The following is a 24,287-nucleotide window of genomic DNA, read 5'->3' as shown; positions in this document are numbered from 1 at the left end:
GGTGGTGTTGAAATTACAATAAAATTGCTAGAATTGATCACACTATCAACTATGATGCTTATTATTACAGCATATCGACGGTGTCTTTTCTATCCCAACAGTCCACTGGTACACTGTTGATTATCACGTAATGTGATTTACACTGTGTGATGTCTAGTTTTCTGGGGGAGTCAATCATCCAAACGTGTTAATGTCAGTTTAGAATCTGACACAGGCGTCGAAATCGTGGCGGAAAAAAACAAAATTTATGGCAGTGTACATAGCGTGTTACAACAGAAAAAGCGGTGTATCAAACAACGAAACAGGAACCCTCTCCTGCGACTGATAACATGTGGGAAAAGGTTCTCTTACAGTAAAGGCGATGAAATTTTACACTGGCCTGTGCAAGCGATGTCGAGCACTGGCCACCTGCTTTAGTGGATAAATATCTGTATATTTAATAGGATAGCTGCATGTGCTCGATGCCGGCATGTATACGGTATTCGTTTTCGATATATCTGGAGAGACAGATGTAGTAAAAATCTATCAGATGAAATTACCGGAGCTTCTATAGTTCGTAATTTTTCTCTGGTGGATGATACAGAATAAAGATGGTAGAATGTTTTGGTGATAGATGTGAATGCGTCCTGAAGGACACTATAACTGTTCGCACTGTCTCTTATACTGCGTCATGTGCAGGAGCAGGTTTCACTTGGTGCGGGCCTTACACATCGTACACATATTCCCTCCTCCACTGAGTGGCCAAAACATGGTTCTATAGCATTATCTCAGCTCACTCAGTTTCACGGAATGTTATAAACTCGTGCCGCGCGGGATTAGCCGAGCGGTCTTAGGCGCTGCAGTCATGGACTGTGCGGCTGGTCCCGGCGGAGGTTCGAGTCCTTCCTCGGCATAGGTGTGTGTGTTTGTCCTTAGGATAATTTAGGTTAATTAGTGTGTAAGCTTAGGGACTGATGACCTTAGCAGTTTAGTCCCATAGGATTTCACACACATTTGAACATTTTTTGTCAATGAGAAACATCGCATCTGTGTTTTAGTTCTACCATCCTGTGTTTTGGCAGCTGTATAGTTTATGCCATGTGATGTTCAGTTTCCTGTGAGAGCCAGAGGATTGAAACATGTTAATGTCAGTTTAGCAGCAGCTGACACGGATCTCTAAGTCATGGTAGAAAAAACAAAGTGCATGATGGTGTACACTGACTGGATGTGTTATAACAAAAAAAAAAAAAATGTATTAAACTGCTTATGAAGGAACAATACAATCTCGTGTGATTGATAGTCTGTTGGATATGGTCATCCTACAGTACAGGTGATGAAACTTTACACCAGTCTGTGGAAACGACTTCCATCATGAACCACCTGCTCCAGTGAACCAATACCTGTATATTTAGTAGGATCGCCACATATGTTTGGGTGATAGACATGAATGCATCTTGAGAGACACAAATCTCCTTTGGACTACATGTATGTAGTTAGGAGATGTGTCGTAATGCAGTAGCAAAATCTTTGTCCTTCCTCCGTGCCATGTATGAGGTGTAGCCTTTCCAATTTTCTCAACAAGAAACACCACCATGACTGTTCATACTATCTCTTCTACGACCTCGTGTTGCAGGGGAAACCTTCGTTTGGCGCTGGCCTTACACACTGTACACGGTTGGCGGAGCTATGACACAGTGTTCCCATTTCCACTGAGTGGTCAAAACATGCTCCTGTCGCATTAACTCAGCTCGTCCTGTTTCTCCACAGGATGGAGAAGGTCTTACATATAGCGACTTCCGTACAGGCGAGGCTTAAACTGGGACGATCACATAAAGTAAGGTGCAGGGAGGGCAGGCCAGAGGCTTAGGAGCAGTTACAAGATGCTGAGGGTGTTCTTGGTGTATGGGATTCTTAGCAGATAGGTTTGGAAAAAAAGGTGACTCGTTTCGAGATACGAGAGTGGCAAATATATGTTTCATCAGTGGCTGCTACAATTAAAAGATATCTCTACAGGATCCAACTTAAATATGTGGTTAAATGGATAGACTGGATTCAAAATTGTGGACAGAATTTCAGACACCATTTCTCCCTGAAAGCGGAACACTATCGGCGACCCGTGTGTGCCGCTGTAGACTCAACACCGCTTTTTATGAAGAGTGATGGTAATATAGGCGTTATGATCGTGTTTTTAATAGCGTAGTCCTTACACGAAATGTATGTTGTTGGCTGCAGAAATCCTCTGTGGTCAGCTTCAGATGTCATTTCTCAATAGTGTTCCTCGAAAAGAACATTGTGTTCCCTGCACGGAATCCCAGTTCTCCTACTTGCCGAGAGTAATTCGACTGCTGAAAAAAAATTATTCGCCATGCAAAGTGACTCTCATGATCAATTTAATTAAGTAGCCTTATTGATATGAATGATGTGCCGCCTAGCGGGTGGAAGAGATGGGTAGGGCGCCACGAAATGATTCTTGACAAGCGTTTCTCTCTTTTTTTTCGTTTTTGGAGATATCTTTTCACGAAATATCAATCTTCCACCTACACAGGGCTAGACAGGCTCACACGGTTTGCTTCGTAAACGCTAGTATGGTATAGCATCGCATTGGTAAAAGGGGAGCTGTCATAGTGTGCAAAACAATTACGTTCTCTCGAATTACAGCTTGTTGTTGTCGAATGTAAGATGATTGTGTTTCTTCCAACATATCAGCCGACGGCATGAATGATTGTGTTCTCTAATGTTATTTCACGTGCATGACAGTTTCTTTACAGACACTGAACGCTAGAGACGCTCTCAGGTCGTGTAATTTGTACAACAAGCTGAAAGAGCTTGCATAATATAGATGTTTCTTTCTTTGGAGTTTAAATTATCGCTTATTCTTTATTCTGATAACGCTTTCGAAATAACAAAGACATTCTAAGGTGATCGGTAGTTTTCGCAGCAAAATAGTCGAATTTTTTTTTTCTTGATAATTTGTGATCGGTGGCGGTGCACTTCATTGGACGTCAGAAAATAATGAGTTGTGACTGCAGTCCAACGTAAAAACTATACCGATTTTACTCATAAAACTAAAAGAAAATGGACTATGCCTATGAAATGCCTGGACTAGCAGGACAGAGAGTTGTTGAAAGGGGCCAAAATGAGTTCCTGTCAGTTGCACTCAACATACAAACTTTATTTATCAACACACAATATTACAACAAGGATGCAAAGCACTCAAAACTTTAATCGACTCCTTTGATTAGCTTTACATCGGCTGAAGGCCACATTCAAAATCCAAGAGACAAGGCACAAGCAAAATAAAATACAAGGTTCTTCTGAAGGTTTCACCCAAGAATATTTTCTAAATCTTCCATCTAATCGGCTGAAGGCCTTAGCAATTTAATTTTAATGGAACTAGGTTGGAGGTCGCATATTAAGCAATAAGAGGAGTTTCAATCAAAAGACAGAAGGCCTTATCTTAAAACATTTCACGCAAATTGGGCGGAAGACACCATTCAAAAGCATAGCGGTCTTACGCCTTAAAGATAAGAGGAGAAGATTAATTTAAGACATATTAAAACTCGGCTGAAGGCCGCTCACCAACAAATAATTTAACGGCTTTAGCCCTAGAAAGAGGAGTTTCCATTACACTACTGGCATTAAAATTGCTACACCAAGAAGAAATGCAGATGATAAACGGGTATTCAAAGGACAAATATATTATACTAGAACTGACATGTGATTACATTTTCACGCAATTTGGGTGCATAGATCCTGAGAAATCAGTACCCAGAACAACCAACTCTGGCAGTAATAACGGCCTTGATACGCATCGGCATTGAGTCAAACAGAGCTTGGATGGAGTGTACAGGTACAGCTGCCCATGCAGCTTCAACACGATACCACAGTTAATCACGAGTAGTGACTGGCGTATTGTGACGAGCCAGTTGCTTGGCCACCATTGACCAGACGATTTCAGTTGGTGAGAGATCTGGAGAATGTGCTGGCCAAGGCAGCAGTCGAACATTTTCTGTATCCAGAAAGGCCCGTCCAGGACCTGCAACATGCGGTCTTGCATTATCCTGCTGAAATGTAGGGTTTCGCAGGGATCGAATGAAGGGTAGAGCCACGGGTTTGATTAGTATCAGAAATTGGTATACGTTCTTAGCAATTGAGCAGCCCAACTTTTCTGGTTTCAGCTTTAACCTTAGGTAGCTCAAAGTATAAATTATAACACTGAGAATAATTTTCACAATTAGTTGTAAACAATGTAATATAATAAATCAAAAGGTAGTATTTGATTACGTAACACATCTGAAATGTAACGTTCACTGTTCAAAGTGCCGTCAGTGCGAACAGGAGGTGACCGAGACGTGTAACTAATGGCACCCCATACCATCACACGCCAGGTGATACGCCAGTATGGGGATGACGAATACACGCTTCCAATTTGCGTTCACCGCGATGTAGCCAAACACGGATGCGACCATCATATTGCTGTAAACAGAATCTGGATTCATCCGAAAAAATGACGTTTTGCCATTCGTGCACTCAGGTTCGTCGTTAAGTACACCATCGCAGGCGCTCCTGTTTGTGATGCAGCGTCAAGGGTAACCGCTGCCATGGTCTCCGATCTCATAGTCAATGCTGCTGCAAACGTAGTCGAACTGTTCGTGCAGATGGATGTCGTCTTGCAAACGCCCCCCCCCCCCCCCCCCAACTGTTGACTCAGGGATCGAAACGTGGCTGCAAGATCCGTTACAGCCATGCGGATAGGATAAGATGCCTGTCATCTCGACTGCTAGTGATACGAAGCCATTGGGATCCAGCACGGCGTTCCGTATTACCCTCCTGAACCCACCGATTCCATATTCTGCTAACAGTCATTGGACCTCGACCAACGCTAGCAGCAATGTCGCGATACGATAAACCGCAATCACGATAAGCTACAATCCGACCTTTATGAAAGTCGGAAACGTGATGGTACGCATTTGTCCTCCTTACACGAGGCATCACAACAACGTTTCACCAGGCAACGCTGGTCACCTGCTATTTGTGTATGAGAAATCGGTTGGAAACTTTCCTCATGTCAGCACGTTGTAGGTGTCACCACCGGCGCCAACCTTGTGTGAATGCTCTGAAAACCTAATCATTTGCATATCACAGCATCTTCTTCCTGTCGGTTAAATTTCGCGTCTGTATCACGTCATCTTCGTGGTGTAGCAATTTTAATGGCCAGTTGCGTATAAGGGCAGAAGACATATTAAAACATGGCTGAAGGCCGCTCACCAACAAATAATTTAACGGCTTAAGCCCTAGAAAGAAGAGTTTCAGTTATAAGGACATAAGGTCGTATCTTAAAACATTTCATATAAAATAAAGAATAACAATCTGGTGCCTTTAGGGCAGGACAAGGACATTAATTTAAGAGATATTAATACTCGGTTGAAGGCCACCTATCAACAAAATATCTTCAACGGCTTAAGGTCTGGAAAGAGTTTCAATCTAAAAGGCAGAAGGCCTTATCTTAAAACCTCTCCAGTAAAATTCGACTGAAGGCCCCATATAAAAATATAACAATCTGATGTTTTAAGGGCAAGACAAGAACATTAATTTAAGAGGTACTGATACTCGGCTGAAAGCCACACATCAACCAAATAGCTAAAATCCAAACAGGGAAATTACTACATAACACACAAGGAAAATCGCTTAGAAGTTTCCAAGGGTCGCCCAGGGGGTTGTAATATTAACGCCCGGTTAGGTGAGACAGGCAGCCTGTACAACGACTTCTTAGTGTTGAGGCAACCCCATCGACAGATAGCCGACCGGCCAATCAACGAAATCAGTTCCACTCCATGCAATCAACAAAACGACCACAAGATTTCCATACACAACACACAGAATATTGGCGTCCACAACGGGCAACAACACTTCAGCTGTCGAACTACATACCGCACTGGACAGCAACAACATGACGAGGAAAATACACTGCCCAAAATTACGTCAACGACCAGGGCAGGTAACCGGAACGCCAACAGCCATAAGGCAGCAGATACCGCTGGTGAACTTCCATAACAGGGAGTAAATTAAGTTAAATTTCACAGGAAGGCAGCTGGAATCTTAGCCGATTTAAATACACACACGTTGTTTCTCGCAGGAATGTCCCAAAAGTGACAACCAGGATGAAACGAAGAAATTTAAACAGTTGAGGCTCGATAGTGAGTTAAGTGAGGACTCAACTTTCATGTCCAAGATCGGTGGGCGACGAACATCATAGCACTCGCAAGCAGCGCCTCACACTACAATCACATATGTATGCCGCCAGTGGCTCCATCCCGACTCCGTGCGGCGGGGGCTTGGTTGCTGTTTCACGCCAACCAACCGACTGGACTGCTGGTCCGTCCGCGACTGCTGCTCCGTCGCGACTGCACTGCTGGTGCGTCTGCCCCTCACTGACTATCCGACACACGACGACCCGGAAATACTATCGGTTGCTCCAGATATGGTACGACAGTGCGCTATCGATACACGCTGGTGCTGCCACTCACGGGCAAGTAAGGCAGGAAATTAGTGATGCCAGTAAATGGAAGAAGAAAACGAGGCGGCACTACCGTAATAGATGATGACCTACAACTAATGGGATGAACACGAGCCGTGCACAGCTCAACGTCCCCCCTTAAATACAATGCCGGGCCGGGTCTCACCTCCCGAGCTACCTGAACTTATCTTGGCTAAGGTGAACATGGTACTGCTTACCAGAGCAGTTATCCTTCACCAATTGATTCACTGGAGCTAAAATTCGCATGATGGCGCAAGGTCCTAGAAAAGGAGGAGTAAATTTACTTAGATTCCCAACACGCACCTACCAACCGGGGGAATTACGGACATAGACCTGTCTCCTGACCTCCCCCTAAAGGTTCCCCGATTACGACTGTAACGCTCAGCTTGTTTATTATGGGCCCTGAGTACACCTGGCACAGTTCCAGTTCTCCTTGATGATTTGAGGACTCCGGAATTAGATCTTGAATTCTTCACAAGTTCGAAAGAGGGGAATTAACCGGATAGGACGGATGGGAAGGAATCAAGGGGACAGGCGTAGCTCTCAAAATTTCATGACTGGCGGTATTAAAGGCAAAATTAAGCCAAGGAAGACTAGAGTCCCATTTACTGTGCGCTTTCTGATGATAAATAATCAACGTAGATTTAAGATTTCGGTTAACTCTCTCCGCAAATGATCCCTGAGGATAATACGGCGTAGTCGTGATATGCTTGACACCGTTCTGAAAACAGAATGCCTTGAAAAGAGCCGAAAGAAAGGCTGGCGCATTATCAGTAACAAGCTGCTTAGGTGGGCCAAAAACACTTAACACATTAGTTAAGTGAGAAATAGTGATGGTAGCGGTGACATTATGCCTCGGAAGGAGCCAAGTAAATCTGGAAAACGCATCGATAACAACTAAAACATATATATGACCTTTCTTAGTATCAGGCAAAGGTCCTAGATAATCAATATGAAGTTTGTGCATAGGGCAGACTCACGCTCAGTACTCGACAAACCCTGTTGAAGAGCATTCTTGGGTTAAGCTACATTACACAAGTGACATTGGGATACCATCTCTCTCACATCTCGGGCCATGGAGGGCCAAGTTAAATGCTCCTTGATTTTTTGGAGAGTCTTATAAGTTCCTAAGTGCCCTCCCACCAACGAATCATGAACGTAACGAAAGAGCGGGCGCACCAAAGCTGCTGGCGAACAGATCTTGCACTCCTTAGCATCCCCCACCCTCTTACAAAGAATACCACTCTTAAAAACATACTCATCCGACAACTCTCCCGCGAACAGGTGTTGCTTAATCGGGCCCCAAATAGGAGCCTGATACTGATACTGAGCGACATGGTCGAACAATATGGAAATTTCATCCAACACAATACAATTAAGTCTGTCTCCCTCTATCTCCCGGGTTCCCTCTCTAGTAGTCGATTCGGTGAACATCCGGCTGAGGACATCCGCAAGGATATTTTCAGAGCCTCTCACGTGTTTAACTTCAAACTGAAAACCCGAAATGCGTAGCGCCCACCTGGCAATGCGGCCAGTTTTACGCGGCCTAGCCAACACCCACCTCAAAGCCTGATTGTCGGTTTCTAGCTGAAAAACCCGATGTTTAAGGTGGAAGCGGTACTTCTCCAATGCGAACAAAACGGCCAACGCCTCGCATTCTTAGAGGGAGTACTTAAGCTCGGCACCAGTCAACCGACGAGACGCGTAAGCTGATGGCTGCCTCTGCCCTTCGAACTCCTGGAGGAGAACAGCTGAAATACCAGCATTAGATGGGTCACTTTGGACAGTAAACCTTTTATTAACGTCTGGTTCTCCGAGAACCGGAGGACTGGATATGGCTGCCTTAATGTGCTCGAACGCAGCCTCCTGGGCGGGTCCTCATTCAAAACGTACGCCCTTCCGGCGTCATTAGTTCAAGGGTGCTGCCAGCTGAGCAAAATTTGGGACAAAACGCCTAAAATAGTTCGCCATGCCTATGAACCTAGCAATTCCGCGCTTGTCAGTTGGCGGAGGCAAAGCGCATAAGCCCTTAGCGCCCTCTTGGTCGATACGAATTCTCTGAGCCGACACTATGTGAGCTAAGGAGACCTGCTGCCTAGCTAACGTCATCTTACGAGGATTAACAGTCAACCCGGCTCCCTCTAATCTCACAAGAACTTGCTGGATATGGTCCAAATGATCCTGAAACGAACGGTTATAGATAACAAAGTCGTCCAAATAATTATACACACAAACTAACCTCAAGTCGCCAAGAACATTTTCCAGCAAACGAATGAGAACAGCCGCGCCGGTCGCTAGACCAAAGGGAACTCTGTTAAACTCAAACAAATTCCAATCAGTAAAAAATGCGGTAACATGGTGGTGGTGGGTAGTGTTTAACGTTCCGTCGACAACGGGGTCATTAGAGACGGAGCGCAAGCTCGGGTTAGAGAAGGATTGGGAAGGAAATCGGCCGTGCCCTTTCAAAGGAACCATCCCGGCATTTGCCTGAAACGATTTAGGGAAATCACGGTAAACCTAAATCAGGATGGCTGGAGACGGGATTGAACCGTCGTCCTCCCGAATGCGAGTCCAGTGTGCTAACCACTGCGCCACCTCGCTCAGTACGGTAACATGTTTACACCCTTCAGCTAATGGAATCTGATAGTAAGCCTGGTTCAAATCAAGAACAGTAAACCAATTAGCGCCAGCAAGCCGAGTGAAAGAATTATGCAGATCAGGCAGGGGCACCTATTCGAGGCCAACCTTAGCGTTCAAACGGCGGTAGTCAACCACAGGTCTAAAATCGCGCCCCTGATCCTTAGGAACAAGGAATATGGGGGAAGCATAAGCAGATGTATAAGGCCTAATCACTCCTTGTTGGAGCATTTGCGATATTTTACCCTTGAGTATCTTCACCTTAGGAGGTGGGAGGCTATATGGGGACTGCCTGACCGGAATATCGTCGGGGAGACGGTTCAAAATGGTTCTGAGCACTATGGGACTTAACATCTGAGGTCATCAGTCCCCTAGAACTTAGAACTACTTAAACTTAACTAACCCAAGGACATTACACACATCCATACCCGAGGCAGGATTCAAACCTGCGACTGTAGCAGTCACGCGGTTTCGGACTGGAGCGCCTAGAACCGCTCGGCCACCACGGCCTGCCGGATAGACGGATATGATAATCAAGAACATTAGTTACCCCCAAGTTATCACTAAGACTAAGAAACTGAGGAAAACCGTGTAACAAACCCCGTAATTGAGAAGCCTCATGCGGCGAGAGATGGGTAAGATTAAACTCATTAGCCACCACCCCAACGGCCAATGCGCAGACATTCCGATGCATAATACGTTTAGTGGACTCACAGAAACTAAACTTCTCAACAGGAGCGAAGTTAAAGTAATGGTGTGCCCAGAATAATCAAAGACTAACCCAGTCTTATTTATGAACTCACACCCCAAAATTAGATCAACCTGCAGATTCTTAACCGAAGCTAATGACACGGGCCAGGAAAAATCACTCGCCGAAACACTCCTTCGGATCCAACCGTGTAAAGGCAACACTTTGCCACGGGCCACCTGACATCTATGCACCGGAAGAGGAACCAACCGAAGTTTCGTAAGATGCCCAAATTCCAAAAATCACTCGAAGCTCAATAATGAAAAGGAGCTACCAGAATCCAAAAGAGCACAAATCGGTTCGCCACCTACTCGAGAACAAACGTAAGGCAAGGGCGGTGATGAGGGAGCGACAACACGGGTACGCCATGATCTAAAGGCTCGATCCCGAGGTCGCTGCCCAGCCTGGCGTCAATTACTGGCTCTGGGTGCGCGAGGCTGAACGCAAGAGCGCACCAAAGGAGCCGTACTGCCGCACCTGAAACAACGCCGGGGTTCCCTTCTAATGACTTCAGCGGATGTAGAGACTTGGGAACCAGCACCGACGGCCTGCCCCTTAACCTCGTGCCGTGCATCGTTCCCAGGTGTCAATGCCGATACTAATACAACCGCGTTATGGAGCTCTTCCCAGGTTGAAGGCTGCTTATGGAAGACAAAATGTGACTTATCCACTGCGCGCATTCCCCTAAGAACAATACACACCAATTCTTGTTCAGGTAAATCAATCAACAAGGCCAAAGAGGCGACCTGAACTCTATCGACACACTGATGTAACTGGTCCTTATCGCGCTGCACTTCCCAAATGTAACGACACTCAAGCCGTTTTCGAACTCCAGTGGTCAACCTCTGCCTAATCACGAGCTCCCTCAATTGCTGCAAGGAGAACCCTTCTGCCATGGCTCGCGAGAGGAGGTTCTGCAACTCACCTCTAGCCAGCGGGTACAGCAGTGATAAAACTACTTGGTGCGGAACGCGAAACGCAGCCGCATGTTGTTCAAGGCGAACTAACAATCACAATAATTTCCCGATCTGTTCAAGTCACTCCACAACTAATTCAGTAATATCTCGGAAGATATACGCCAGAGGATTAGGCAACTTGGCAAATATTGCTTGTAACTTGACAGAGGACGTATCAGTACCACCCCCGGGCAGGCTCTCGCCCTGTCCCTTACACAGCAATTCCCGCTCTTCAATCCTCTTCCCATCCAACTCTAAACACGTAACCTTAAACCGTAATGCGCTAACCAAAGCTCCCAATTCAACTGCTAGTTTTTTATGATGATCTCCCAAGGCTAACATGCCCAAATCAGCAATCCGATTAGTTAAATGTATTAACTGCGCCCGCACCCTATCCAGCTGATTGTCACTTGGTTGGGTTCCTTCCAAAACACAAATAGTGTCCTCAAGGCCTCTAACAGCCTTAAACAAAAATTCAATGGCCGCTTCTGTCTCACGAACCACCGCTGGCGTAACGTCAACCGGATGAAGAATGGCAGTGCGCAAACGAGCCACTAAATCTGGAACACTTCCCTCAATAGGTTTGCACCTTATTGCCAACTCGTAAACTAGATGGTCCTACCTGAGCAGGCCGATCACTGGACACTGTCTGACCGCCATTAGAATACACCTGAAACAATCAACCACCAAAACAATACGGTGCCATAGAACAGAAAAAAGGGTGAAACTGACAGCAACTGGAATGGCATGCACAAACTTAACCTTGCTATGCTGCCAGTGAAATACCTGGGCTATCAGAACTGAGCGGATTAGGTTCTGGAAAGGGGCCAAAATGAGCTCCTGTCAGTTTCACTCAACATACAAATTTTATTTATCAACACAAAATATTACAACAAGGATGCAAAACACTCAAAACCTTAATCGACTCCTTTGATTAACTTTAGATCGGCTGAAGGCCACATTCAAAATCCAAGAGACAAGGCGTAAGCAAAATTGAAATACAAGGTTCTTCTGGAGGTTTCACCCAAGAATATTTTCTAAACCTTCAATCTAATCGGCTGAAGGCCTTAGAAATTTTATTTTAAGGGAGCTAGGCTGGAGGTCGTATATTACCCAATAAGAGGAGTTTCAATCAAAAGGCAGAAGGCCTTATCTTAAAACATTACATGCAAATTGGGCTGAAGACACCATTCAAAAGCATAACAGTCTTATGTTTAAGGAGAAGAGGAGAAGATTAATTTAAGACATATTAAAACTCGGCTGAAGGCCGCTCACCAACAAATAATTTAACGGCTTAAGCCCTAGAAAGAAGAGTTTCAATTATAAGGGCAGAAGGCCGTATCTTAAAACATTTCATATAAAATAAAGAATAACAATCTGATGCCTTAAGGGCAAGACAAGGACATTAATTTAAGAGATATTAATACTTGGCTGAAGGCCACATATCAACAAAATATTTTTAACGGCTTAAGGTCTAGAAAGAGTTTCAATCTAAAAGCCAGAAGGCCTTATCTTAAAACCTCTCCAGTAAAATTCGGCTGAAGGCCCCATATAAAAATATAACAATCTGATGCCTTAAGGGCAAGACAAGAACGTTAATTTAAGAGATATTGATACTTGGCTGAAAGCCACGCCTCAACCAAATAACTAAAATCCAACCAGGGAAATTACTACATAACACACAAGGAAAATCACTTAGAAGTTTCCAAGGGTCGCCCTGGGATTGTAACACTAACGCCCGTTTAGGTGAGACAGGTAGCCTGTACAACGACTTCTTAACCTGGAGGCAACCCCATCGACAGACAGCCGACCGGCCAATCAACGAAATCAGTTCAACACCATGCAACCATCAAAACGACCACAAGATTTCAATACACAAGACACATAATATTGGCGCCCACAACGACCAACAACACCTCAGCTGTGGAACTACACACATCTTTTTAAACAAATTTTATAATAAAACATTAATCAATGCACCTGCATGTAAAACTATTTTGGTAGAAATTTTACCCACTGTTTCATGTATAGCGGCTTTCTCTTTAAATTATATCACACATTCAAAGTTGGTTCAAGAACGATATAACTTCTACCACACATGTTGCGTAACGACCTTGAACGGAGGAACTATGCAGCGCCGTTATGACAAGTCGTATTTCGTCGGAAATTTTACAAACACGCTACTGTGACGAACACTCATCTATCTGTGTGACGCGAGGTGACGATCCACAAACAATAATTTGTCATGTCCTCACGACACGATCTACAGTTCGTCGCCGTTTCTAAACTAAGAGGCCAACAGACTAATCCCAGTAAGAATGGCCTTAGAAACAAATCTGTTCATTTTTCGACAGGTTGGTTCACCTCTTCCTATAAAGCAAGAGAATTTAAAACAGGCGGCTTCTCAAACGTAACACCGATTCTGTTTAACCCTAGGATGCATATGCAGGGCCTCCGAGGCACTTGTATGTCTTCATTTTTTTAAAAAATGTGTAATTTTTTGTTTGATTTCAAACTGCTTTCCAGTACTCTTTCACTAACACTGTGGCATTCCTCCTATCAAGTCTGAATGAGATACCTTTTTAAGTTTTTTGTATAATTCAATACGTTTACCCGTACACTGTAAATGGATAAGCAGAGCTTCAGAAGCCCTCACACATTTATAAATGTTCTTTAGCCTATATTGTCTTCAACAATTGTTTGGGAGCAGTTATTAATTCAACAATAACTGTAGTGATATTTCCAGCAACAGGAGTGCCAACAGCAGCAATAGCTCTAGTAGTAATAGTATAACTAAAAACTAATACACACTACTTTCACATATTGGCGATGTCGGTGTATTATTGATCTTTTTGCTATCATATGTTTTATTATTGCATAGTATTGTTATCCTGTGCTTCTATTGTCAGCCTCATTGTTACTGTAGTTTGTTTGTTGCTGCAAGGCCCATATTGTTACGAATATGACTCGTTTAGTGCTGCACAAGCTGCTGTTCGAGAGACACGCTTTTTGCTATGGCTTCGACACTCAAAGCAAGAGAGTCAGTACCTGCAAATGCAGCTAATTTTGAAAGTGTTGTGGCTCAATGATTTGAAGAAGATGATTCTTGCGAGGAAGGAAATATTTTTGAAGATGCAAGCAGTGAAGAATCAACCAATGAACCTGCAGATGTGAATACTGAGGCAGGTGACAGTCCTCCCGATAATATTACTTCATCAGAGTCTGAAAATGAACACCACAAAAAGGTATAGAACACCACACATACATTAGTTGGAATGGAACGATTTGGAAATCAGATCCTCCTGCAACTTTTCGTGCGCCTGTCCATAATATCACAAAGAAGGCACCTGGTCCAGCCCGTGGTTTGAAAACCTGTAAACCTAAGGAGACCTGAGACTATTTTATCTCCAAGGAAATACTAGAGGAAATCATCAACTGCACAAATACTGAAGGCAGAAGAGTGGCTGCTTTACGTGGTAAAACGTGGAAAAACGTTTCGCTTGCTGAAATGGAGGGTTTTCTTGGTCTTTTACTGCTTTCTGGTGTTGAGTAGACTTGTGATGTCCCTATTAGAGAATTATTCTTGGATGAAAAGGCAAATCCTACATATAAGGCCACCATGTCAGTAAATAGATTCGAGGATATAAGGAGAATGATTAGATTTGATGACAGGCATACCCGTGAAGCTCGATCTGCAGATGACAAACTTGCAGCTGTTCGCTATGTATGGGAACTATTTCTTGACAAGTGTAGAAATAGAATGATTCCCAATGATTCGCTCACAGTTGACGAACAGCTAGTCCCATTCCGTGGAAGATGCAGCTTCACCCAGTATATGCCTTCTAAACCAACCAAGTATGGCATAAAAGTATTTTGGTTATTTGGTGCTACATCTGCATATGCTTTAGACGGAATTGTATACACGGGAAGGAAGCCCCATGAACCTATTCAGAAAAGTCTTGGATTGAATGTGGTGAAAGACCTTGCTAAAAGCATTGAAGGATCATCAAAAAATATTACTATTGACCACTTCTTTACTAGTGTGCAGTTGGCAGAAGACATGCTTCAGAAGCAAATTACAGTGGTGGGAACAATCAAACAAAATATACCAGAAATTCTTAATGGGATGAAACCATCTGCCTCAGGAGCGATTCATTCCTCTTTGTTTGCATTTAGAGGTGACATTACAATGGTGAGTTATGTTCCCAAAAAGAAAAAGTCTGTATCTCTCAATTGCACATTGTATCATGACAGAAACATTGATGAAACTCATGCAAAAAAGAAACCAGATATAATAAAGTTCTATAACTCTACGAAGGGTGGAGTAAATCAAATGGACCAGAAAATTCGTTATTACCCTTGCAAGAGACAAACAAGAATATGGCCATTTGCATTGTGGATGAATATGATGGACGTCGCAGCAATGAACAGTGAAATTTTATTTTCCGCCCAACACCTGACATACCATAGTGGAAGAAGTGATAAAAGGCGTTTGTTCCTAAGAGATTTAGCAGAGGAAATGGTAAGACTACTAATGGAACTTCGTATTCATATCCCTAATCTTCCAAAGAAAATCGTTGATGCTATGCAAAGATGTGGTGTTCAAAAAGATGTCATATTGCCGAACCAACTACCTGTTTCAGGAAAAAGAAGAAGATGCAATTATTGTCCATATAATAAACACAGGAAAAGTGCTATGACATGCATTAAGTGTAAAACCAACATTTGTAAGGAACATGGCGTTCTTTGTGCTTCTTGTTTGTCACATGTTGAAAACTAAGAAAAATGCAGTTTTATGTGAAAAATGAATAATAACTTTTTGTCAAAATATTGCCTATATACATAATATTGTGAATAATGAGTATGTTTTAATTGAAGAAATTGGTTGTAATAAATGTTATAAAATGTAAACTGCAACTTATAAGTGAATAAATAAAATTATTTGTATATGTTGTGTGTAAATGGATGTAACTAATAAAAATACACTCTTAGAGTTTTTTAAAAAATTAATAAAACGTTAATCACGCCCACCAGATCCTGTTACTGTATCTTAGGAATCTTTTGATATGACAATAAATTTGACAGAAATAAATTTAAGCCCAAAGAGTGATTATATGAAAAGACGAAAATTTTAAATTGGAGCAGGGCCTTGGAGGCCCTGCATATGCACTCATGTGTGTTTTCGGCACCGTGCATCCTAGGGTTAAAGGCACAGAAACCTCTTCTACCTGGGTTTGACTTGGTGTTTGTAAATTCATATCTTATTAGAAGAGTTGTTTTCAATTCACAAGAGGGGAGGACAGAATTCAGAACATTCCGTGAAGAAAAAAATTTCCGTGCATGTAGCAATGAAAGTTTGTAAATATCCCTACAGGCTAAACGGACAAAAATGCTTCAGTAGCGAATTACTTGCCAAAATAACGTGACTACTGCGGCCAGTCTCAACTGTTCAATTGAGCTATTAACCTTCGCATGACGAATTAGTAGGATTCATTCACAGTTTTTCTCCTGACAGGATAATATGAAATACACTATGTGTATCGGAACCACCAAAAACATACGTTTTTCATATCAGGTGCATTGTGCTGCCACCTACTGCCTGGTACTCCATATCAGCTACCTTAGTAGTCAATAGACATCGTGAGAGAGCAGAATGGTGCGCTCCGCTGAACTCACGGACTTCGAACGTAGTCAGATGATTGGGTGTCACTTGTGTTATACGTCTGTACGCGAGATTTCCATAATGCTAAACATCCCTAGGTTCACTGTTTCCGATGTGATAGCGAAATGGAAACGCGAAGGGACACGAAGAGCACAAATCGTACAGGTCGACATCGTCTGTTGATTGACAGAGACTGCCGACATCTTTCAACACGATCGAGCACCTGTTCATAATGCACGGCCTATGGCGGAGTGGTTACACGACAGTAACATCCCTGAAATGGACTGGCCTGCACAGAGTCGTGACTGAATCCATACTCTTGCTACATAACAGTTAAATTGTGGAGTTTCTTTTAAACAAAGTAGACTCTTGATAATTAACGGTTACACTCCAGAGGTGTTTTAAAAAGTACACAATGACGATACTTCCATAGTACGGTGTCTTGCATGTCACTGTCCAATAGGGAGATCAAATGGCAGCTGCATGTGTTCAAAAATGTGTGTGAAACCTTATGGGACTTAACTGTTAAGGTCATCAGTCCCTAAGCTCACACACTACTTAACCTAAATTATCCTAAGGACAAACACACACACACGCATGCCCGATGGAGGACTCGAACCTCCGCCGGGACCAGCTGCACAGTCCATGACTGCAGCGCCTTAGAACGCTCGGCTAATCCCGCGCGGCAGCTGCACTTGTATTGGCTACCGGTTCACACAAGCCACAGGTGCGTGTGTATTCCACGGAGGAGATTATCGGCCAAATGCACTCCAACACTGTAGGTGCACGTGTTGTGTCTACGATACCGCTCCCATCTCATCAACCTCGCTGCCGGACCAATTTCACGGCATCCCTGCCCACATCTCGCCTCACCACTGTCGGAAGCGCGCTGGCCCACCCAGACACTCCTCCGCACCACGCCTCAAACAAAGTCACAAAGCCATTAATACTCTCCACCCTGTGACTACATCACCATTGCCCATATCACATTAAATATATGCTGGACCTCCCACATTGCATGCACCTGGGAATGCTAGGCTGCCAAGGGAATTAAATACGTTGCCCATAGACATGTAATCTGAGAATTTTAGGCAGACGTTCCTTGGTTAAAACTGTAGGACCTGCACCTAGGAATGTTAGGCTGACAGCGGAATTATTTGATGATCAAGATCCCATTCAGGCCACCGAATTTTGGATGTACAAACCTAACACACCTGTCAAGTTCTTTATGGTCTCTGTAACACAACCCTGCAGATCTGTCTGACCAAAATCACATATAAACCAAGGAATTTATGTCCCCATTCCTCTTCTTCAAAGGCAATGGGTCACCAGGACGTGAACCAAGGTGGTGGAAGATCACAGGGTAACCAAGACTGCGGATGTTACCACCAACAACCTGCCCTCCCCTCCCCCTCCCCCCCTCCCACCACTCAACGACCCTGTAACTGATGTTCGAGATTGTTTCAGGTCCATTGCCTTTTACAGGAGTGTGAATTATGCAGTAACTTTTCAGTTCATCATTTAAATTAATATTAATTATGTTTGCTCAGTGAGTTTAATATTTTAATTAATATATTTACATGAAACATAACGGAGATCATGTGTTGACGAGTCTTCCACTTAAAATAACCGGGCGAAATACTGTGATTATTCTCTACTTTGGGAACAACGGTGTCTAGCTTATGCGGAACTAAATGTAAACATTTGTGTAAAAGACGAACCAAATACTGCCTGCTCCCCAGAGAACATTCAGAAGACACGAAAAATCTACAATGAGGACATACTGAAAAGTAATTCCTCCGCATTTATGTGAAAATTCCAAATGATTTTCAAGTAAATCAAATGTTATTATCGTTCTACATCTTTATTCTTCTTACCAACACATTTGTTTCGCAACCTAGTCGCCCTGGTGACGAACACATTTCTTCCGGCTGGAGACTGTTGATACCAACACTGTAGAACTTACATCTACATCTACACAGACACTCCGCAAGCCACTGTATGGTCCCTGGCGGAAGGTACCTTGTACTACTACTTGTCATGTCTCTTCCTGTTCCACTCGCAAATAGAGCGAGTGAAAAATGACTGTCTGTACGCCTCCGTATGAGTCCTAATTTCTCGTATCTTATCTTCGTGGTCTTTACACGTAATGTAAGTTACCAGCAGTAGATCCGCTCGGCAGTCAGCTTCAAATGTCGGTTCTCTAAATTTTCTTAATAGTGATTTACGAAAAGGACGCCGCCTTCCCTCCAGGGATTCTCATTTGGGTTCCCGAAGTATCTCCGTAACACTTACGTTTTGTTCGAAACTACCGGTAACAAATCTAGCAGTCCTCTGAATTGCTTCCATGTCTTCCTTCTATCCGACCTGGCACGTATCTCAAACACTCGAGCAGTACTCAAGAATTGGTTCAAATGTTTCAAATGGCTCTCAGTACTATGGGACTTAACATCTGAGGTCATCAGTCCCCTAAACTTAGAACTACTTAAACCTAACTAACCTAAGGACATCACACACATCCATGCCCGAGGCAGGATTCGAACCTGTGACCGTAGCAGTCAAGAATTTGTCGCACCTGTGTCCTGTAGGACACTACAGGTGAACCACTCTTTCCTGAAATTCTCCCAATAAATCGAAGTCGACCATTACCCTTCCCTACCACAGTTTTCACATGCTCGTTCCACCTCAGATCACTTTGCAAAGTTAGCCCAAATATTTAAATGACTTGACTGTGCTAAGCTGGACACTAGTAATACTGCATCGGAAATTACATGTTTGTTCTTCCTATTCATCCACATTAATGTAAAATTTTCCACATTTATAGCTAGCTGCCATTCACCACACCGACTAGAAATTTGGTCTAAGTCGTCTTGTATCCTCCTATAGTCAATTAACTTCGACACCTTACCGTACAGCACAGCATCATCAGCAAACACCAGCAGTCTGCTGCCCACCCTGCCCGCCAAATAATTTATGTATATAGAGAACAATAGCGGTCCTATCACACTTCCCTGGGGCACTCTTGACGGTACCCTTGTCTCTGATGAACACTCGCCACAGAGGACAACATACCGGGTTCTATTATTTAAGAAATCTTCGAGCAACTCACATATCTGTGAACTTATTCCACACGCTCGTACCTTCGTTAACAGCCTGCACTGGGGCACCGTGTCAAATGCTTTCCGGAAATCTAGAAATACGGAATCTGCTTGTTGCCCTACATCCATATTTCTCAGTATATCATGTGAGAAAAGGGCAAGCTGAGTTTCACACGAGCGATGCTTTCTAAAACCAAGCTCATTCTTGGCCATAAGCTACTTAACCTCAAGAAAGAACTAGAATGTGTTCAAGGATTCTGCAGCAAACAGAAGTTTGGTGTATTGGTCTGTAATTTTACGGATCCGCTCTTTACCTTTCTTTCCTTAGGCTTTTTTCAAGTCGCTTGGGACTTTGTGCTGGACGAGATATTCACGACAAATGCTAGTTAGGTAAGGGGCCGATGTCGTAGAGTACTCTTTGTAAAATCGAACTGGGATTTCATCAGGACGTGGTGATCTATTTGTTTTCAAATCTTTAAGTTGCTTCTGTACGCCAGGTACGCTTATTTCTATGTCGTCCATACGGGAGGCTGTCCCATGGTCAAACGGCGGTATGTTTGTACGGTTCTCCTGCGTGAGCGATTTCTTGAACGTGAGATTTAAAACTTCGGATTTTGCTTTGCTATCTTCAACTGCCACACCACACTGATCACCAAGGTACTGAATGGAAGCCTTAGAATAGCTTAGCGATTGTACATACGGCCATAATTTTCTCAGGTTCTCTGACAGATCCTTTGCTAAGGTGTGACGGTGTTATGTTTGACTTTGTTGACGGAGCCACAAACTCGCCTCTGTTTGCACCGCTCCACTATCACAGCGAAGTCCTCGAAGTTGTTCCTTGTGTTTTGGAAACAGATGAAAATCAAGTTGCGATTGTGTGGAGGTTTGTTGCAGATTTCGCAGCGCTTGTGTGTGTTCTGTCACTGTCATGCTGAAGGAGAGCGTGCACCATGCGTCTTGGAAACTCGACTACAGCACTCTGATTGTCACGCACCGACGCAGATATGTTATACACCGCTATGTTACACGCTACAATTCGGAGCCCCCTAGCAGCAGAGGTCTGCAAATATGTAGATATGAAGAATAAAGGTGTAGAAAGTTGATAACATTGGTCTTATTTAAGAAGCCTTAAGAATTTCCACTTTAAAAATTTGGAGGCTTTACTTTTCAGCGTGCCCTCTTACAAGATCCTGCATAGGCCACGCTTGTTCATCCTCTTCTAGATTAGTACTGCATGGTGGGAGATTTTAACTAGATAGGGCTGACGTAGGACATCGAAAAAACGTTCAAAGGAGGGTAGTTCATTTCGCATTATTACTACGTAGAGCTGAGATTGTCACGGACATGACGCACGACATGGGGTGCCAATCATTTCCCATGAAATTATCTGCATGCCATTCAGTGGTCGATTTGCTTGATCGCACTGGGTCGCTAGTCTCAGATTTCTGGATAGATTCAGCAACTTTCTACACCCATGCTGATAAATTAAGGATGCTTGCAGAATGCGGTGCCACACAACGTGGCACTACACAAAACTGATGCTAATAGCATAGGCACATAGGGATCACACACGACACAGGTCTGTAAGACCACGGTGTTGGTGGTAAGTTGAGAAAACCATCGCGAAACATGTGTGCTACAAAACGCCACTGTTTCCTGCGCATGTACCCCGACATCAATATGGGATATCGTCACCATGCACACGTATACAGGCCGCACAACGGGTTGGAATACTCTGGATCAGTTGGTCGAGCAGCTGCTGGGGTAAAGCCTCCCACTGTTGCATCGGTGTTTGTCGGAGCTCCTGAAGTGTCCTAGAAGTTTGAATAATACGTGAAGCGATACACCGACCGAGAGCATCCCAGACGTGCTCGATGGGCTTTAGTTCTGAAGAACAGGCAGGCCACTCCATTCGCCTGATATCTTCTGTCTCAAGGTACTCCACCACGATGGCAGCTCGGTGAAGCCGTGCGTTATCATCCATCAGTGGGACCCACTGCACCCCTGAAAAGGAGGACACACTGGTGCCAAATGACGTCCCGATACACCTGACGTGTTGCAGTTCCCGTGTCAAAGACCTGCAGGGGTGTACGTGCACCAATCATAATCCCACCCCACGCCATCAAACCACGACATCCATACAGGCCCCTTTCAAGGACATTAAGGGGTTGGTATCTGGTTCCTGTTTCACGGCAGATGAAAACCCGGCGAGAAATGTTTCAAATGGCTCTGAGCACTATGGGACTTAACATCTGAGGTCACCAGTCACCTAGAACTTAGAACTACTTAAACCTAACTGACCTAAGGTCGTTACACACATCCATGCCCGAGGCGTGATTCGAACCTGCGACCGTAGCGGTCGCGCGGTTCCAGACTGAAGTGCCTAGAACTGCTCGGCCGGTCCCGGCGAGAATCACTTTTCAGACTATACCTGGACTCGTCTGTGAACATAACCTGGGACCGCTGTGCCAATGACCATGTACTGTGTTCTTGACACCAGGCTTTACGGGCTCTCGTGTGACCAGGGGTCAGTGAAATGCACCTTGCAGGTCTTCGGCCGAATAACCCATGTCTGTTATGTCGTCTGTAGACTGTGTGTCTGGAGACAAATGTTCCAGTGGCTGCGGTAAGGTCCCGAGCAAGGCTACGTGCAGTACTCCATGGCCGTCACTGATGGTGAGATATCGTTTTTCTTGTGGTCTAGTACACTGTGGACGTCCCGTACTGTAGCGACAGGACACGTTTCCTGTGTACTGGAATCGTTATCATAATCGTGAGATCACACTTTGTGGCACACGGAGGGCCCATGCTACGACCTGCTGTGTTTGACCAGCCTCCAGTCGCCCTGGTATTATACCCCTCATAAAGCCATCAGTGTGTGTTCTTTGAGCCATTTTCAACACAGAGTCACCATTAGCACGTCTGAAAACTTCAGCACACTTACTCGCTGCGCCGTACTCTGATATCCACCAACACGCCTCTGCGTATGTGGACTGGTGCCAGCGCCACCGCGCGACGACCGCAGGTGAGATGCACCGCATGGTCACACCCCGAGGTGATATAAACCCGCAGACCGCCCACCAGAGCGTTGTTTCAACATGTATCAGCATTATCCTTAATTTATGAGCATGAGTGTAGAAGATGTAATTATGAATGCATCTGTCACTTTCGTACGCGTATAGTAGTTCCGAGACAATAGACTGTCAGAGGCTCGTCAATGTTTACACTAGGTAATGTTGAAAACTCCGTACAGATTTCCCAGATGTTGCTATTATCTATAAAAGGACTATCGAAAATCAGGTGTGTAACACAGTTTTCATCTATTCCATTAAGGCTATATCCTCTCGTGAACACCGTGCTGTATAGTAACATCCTTGATTTAAGTTAGTGAATTGCTTAGTATGATTCATGTTGCAAATAACATCTACACGTACACAGAAATGGATCGAAATGACGTGATTACCGTCTACCGTAGAATTTTAGAACATGTTTTTTGCTCGCGTATCATTCATTTCTGGAAACCCAGAATCTACTCCGTAGGAATCAACATGGATTCCGGAAACAGCGATCGTGTGAGACCCAACTCGCTTTATTTTTCATGAGACCCCGAAAATATTAAATACAGGCTCTCAGGTAGATGCCATTTTGCTTGACGTCCGGACGGCGTTCGATACAGTTCCACACTGTCGCCCAATAAACAAAGTAAGAGCCTACGGAATATCAGACCAGCTGTGTGGCTGGATTGAAGAGTTTTTATCAAACAGAACACAGCATGTTGTTCTCAATGGAGAGACGTCTACAGACGTTAAAGTAACCTCTAGCGTGCCACAGGGGAGTGTTATGGGACCGTTGCTTTTCACAATATATGTAAATGACGTAGTAAATAGTGTCGGAAGTTCCGTGCGGCTTTTCGCGGATGATGCTGTAGTATACAGAGAAGTTGCAGCATTAGAAAATTGCAGCGAAATGCAGGAAGATGTGCAGCGGATAGGCACTTGGTGCAGGGAGTGGCAGCTGACCCTTAACATAGACAAATGTAATGTATTGCGAATACATAGAAAGAAAAATCCTTTATTGTGTGGTTTTATGATAGTAGAACAAACACTGGTAGCAGTTACTTCTGTAAAATATCTGAGAGTATGTGTACGGAGCGATTTAAAGTGGAATGATCATATAAAATTAATTGTTGGTAAGGCGGGTACCAGGTTGAGATTCATTTGGAGAGTCCTTAGAAAATGTAGTCCATCAACAAAGGAGGTGGCTTACAAAACATTCGTTCGACCTATACTTCACTATTGCTCATCAGTGTGGGATCCGTACCAGGTCGGGTTGACAGAGGAGATAGAGAAGATCAAAGAAGAGCGGCGCGTTTCGTCACAGGGTTATTTGGTAAGCATGATAGCGTTACGGAGATGTTTAGCAAAGTCAAGTGGCAGACTCTGCAAGACAGGCGATCTGCATCACGGTGTAGCTTGCTGTCCATATTTCGAGAGGGTACGTTTCTGGATGAGGTATCGAATATATTGCTTCCCCCTACTTATACCTCCCGAGGAGATCACGAATGTAAAATTTGAGAGATTCTAGCACGCACGGAGGCTTTCCGGCAGTCGTTCTTCCCGCGAACCATACGCGACTGGAACAGGAAAGGGAGGTAATGACAGTGTCATGT

This window comes from Schistocerca piceifrons, chromosome 2, assembly GCF_021461385.2.
Source record: "Schistocerca piceifrons isolate TAMUIC-IGC-003096 chromosome 2, iqSchPice1.1, whole genome shotgun sequence".
NCBI classification, from domain to species: domain Eukaryota; kingdom Metazoa; phylum Arthropoda; class Insecta; order Orthoptera; family Acrididae; genus Schistocerca; species Schistocerca piceifrons.
The sequence above is the reverse complement of the archived record's forward strand: the minus strand, read 5'-3'. Positions refer to the sequence as shown.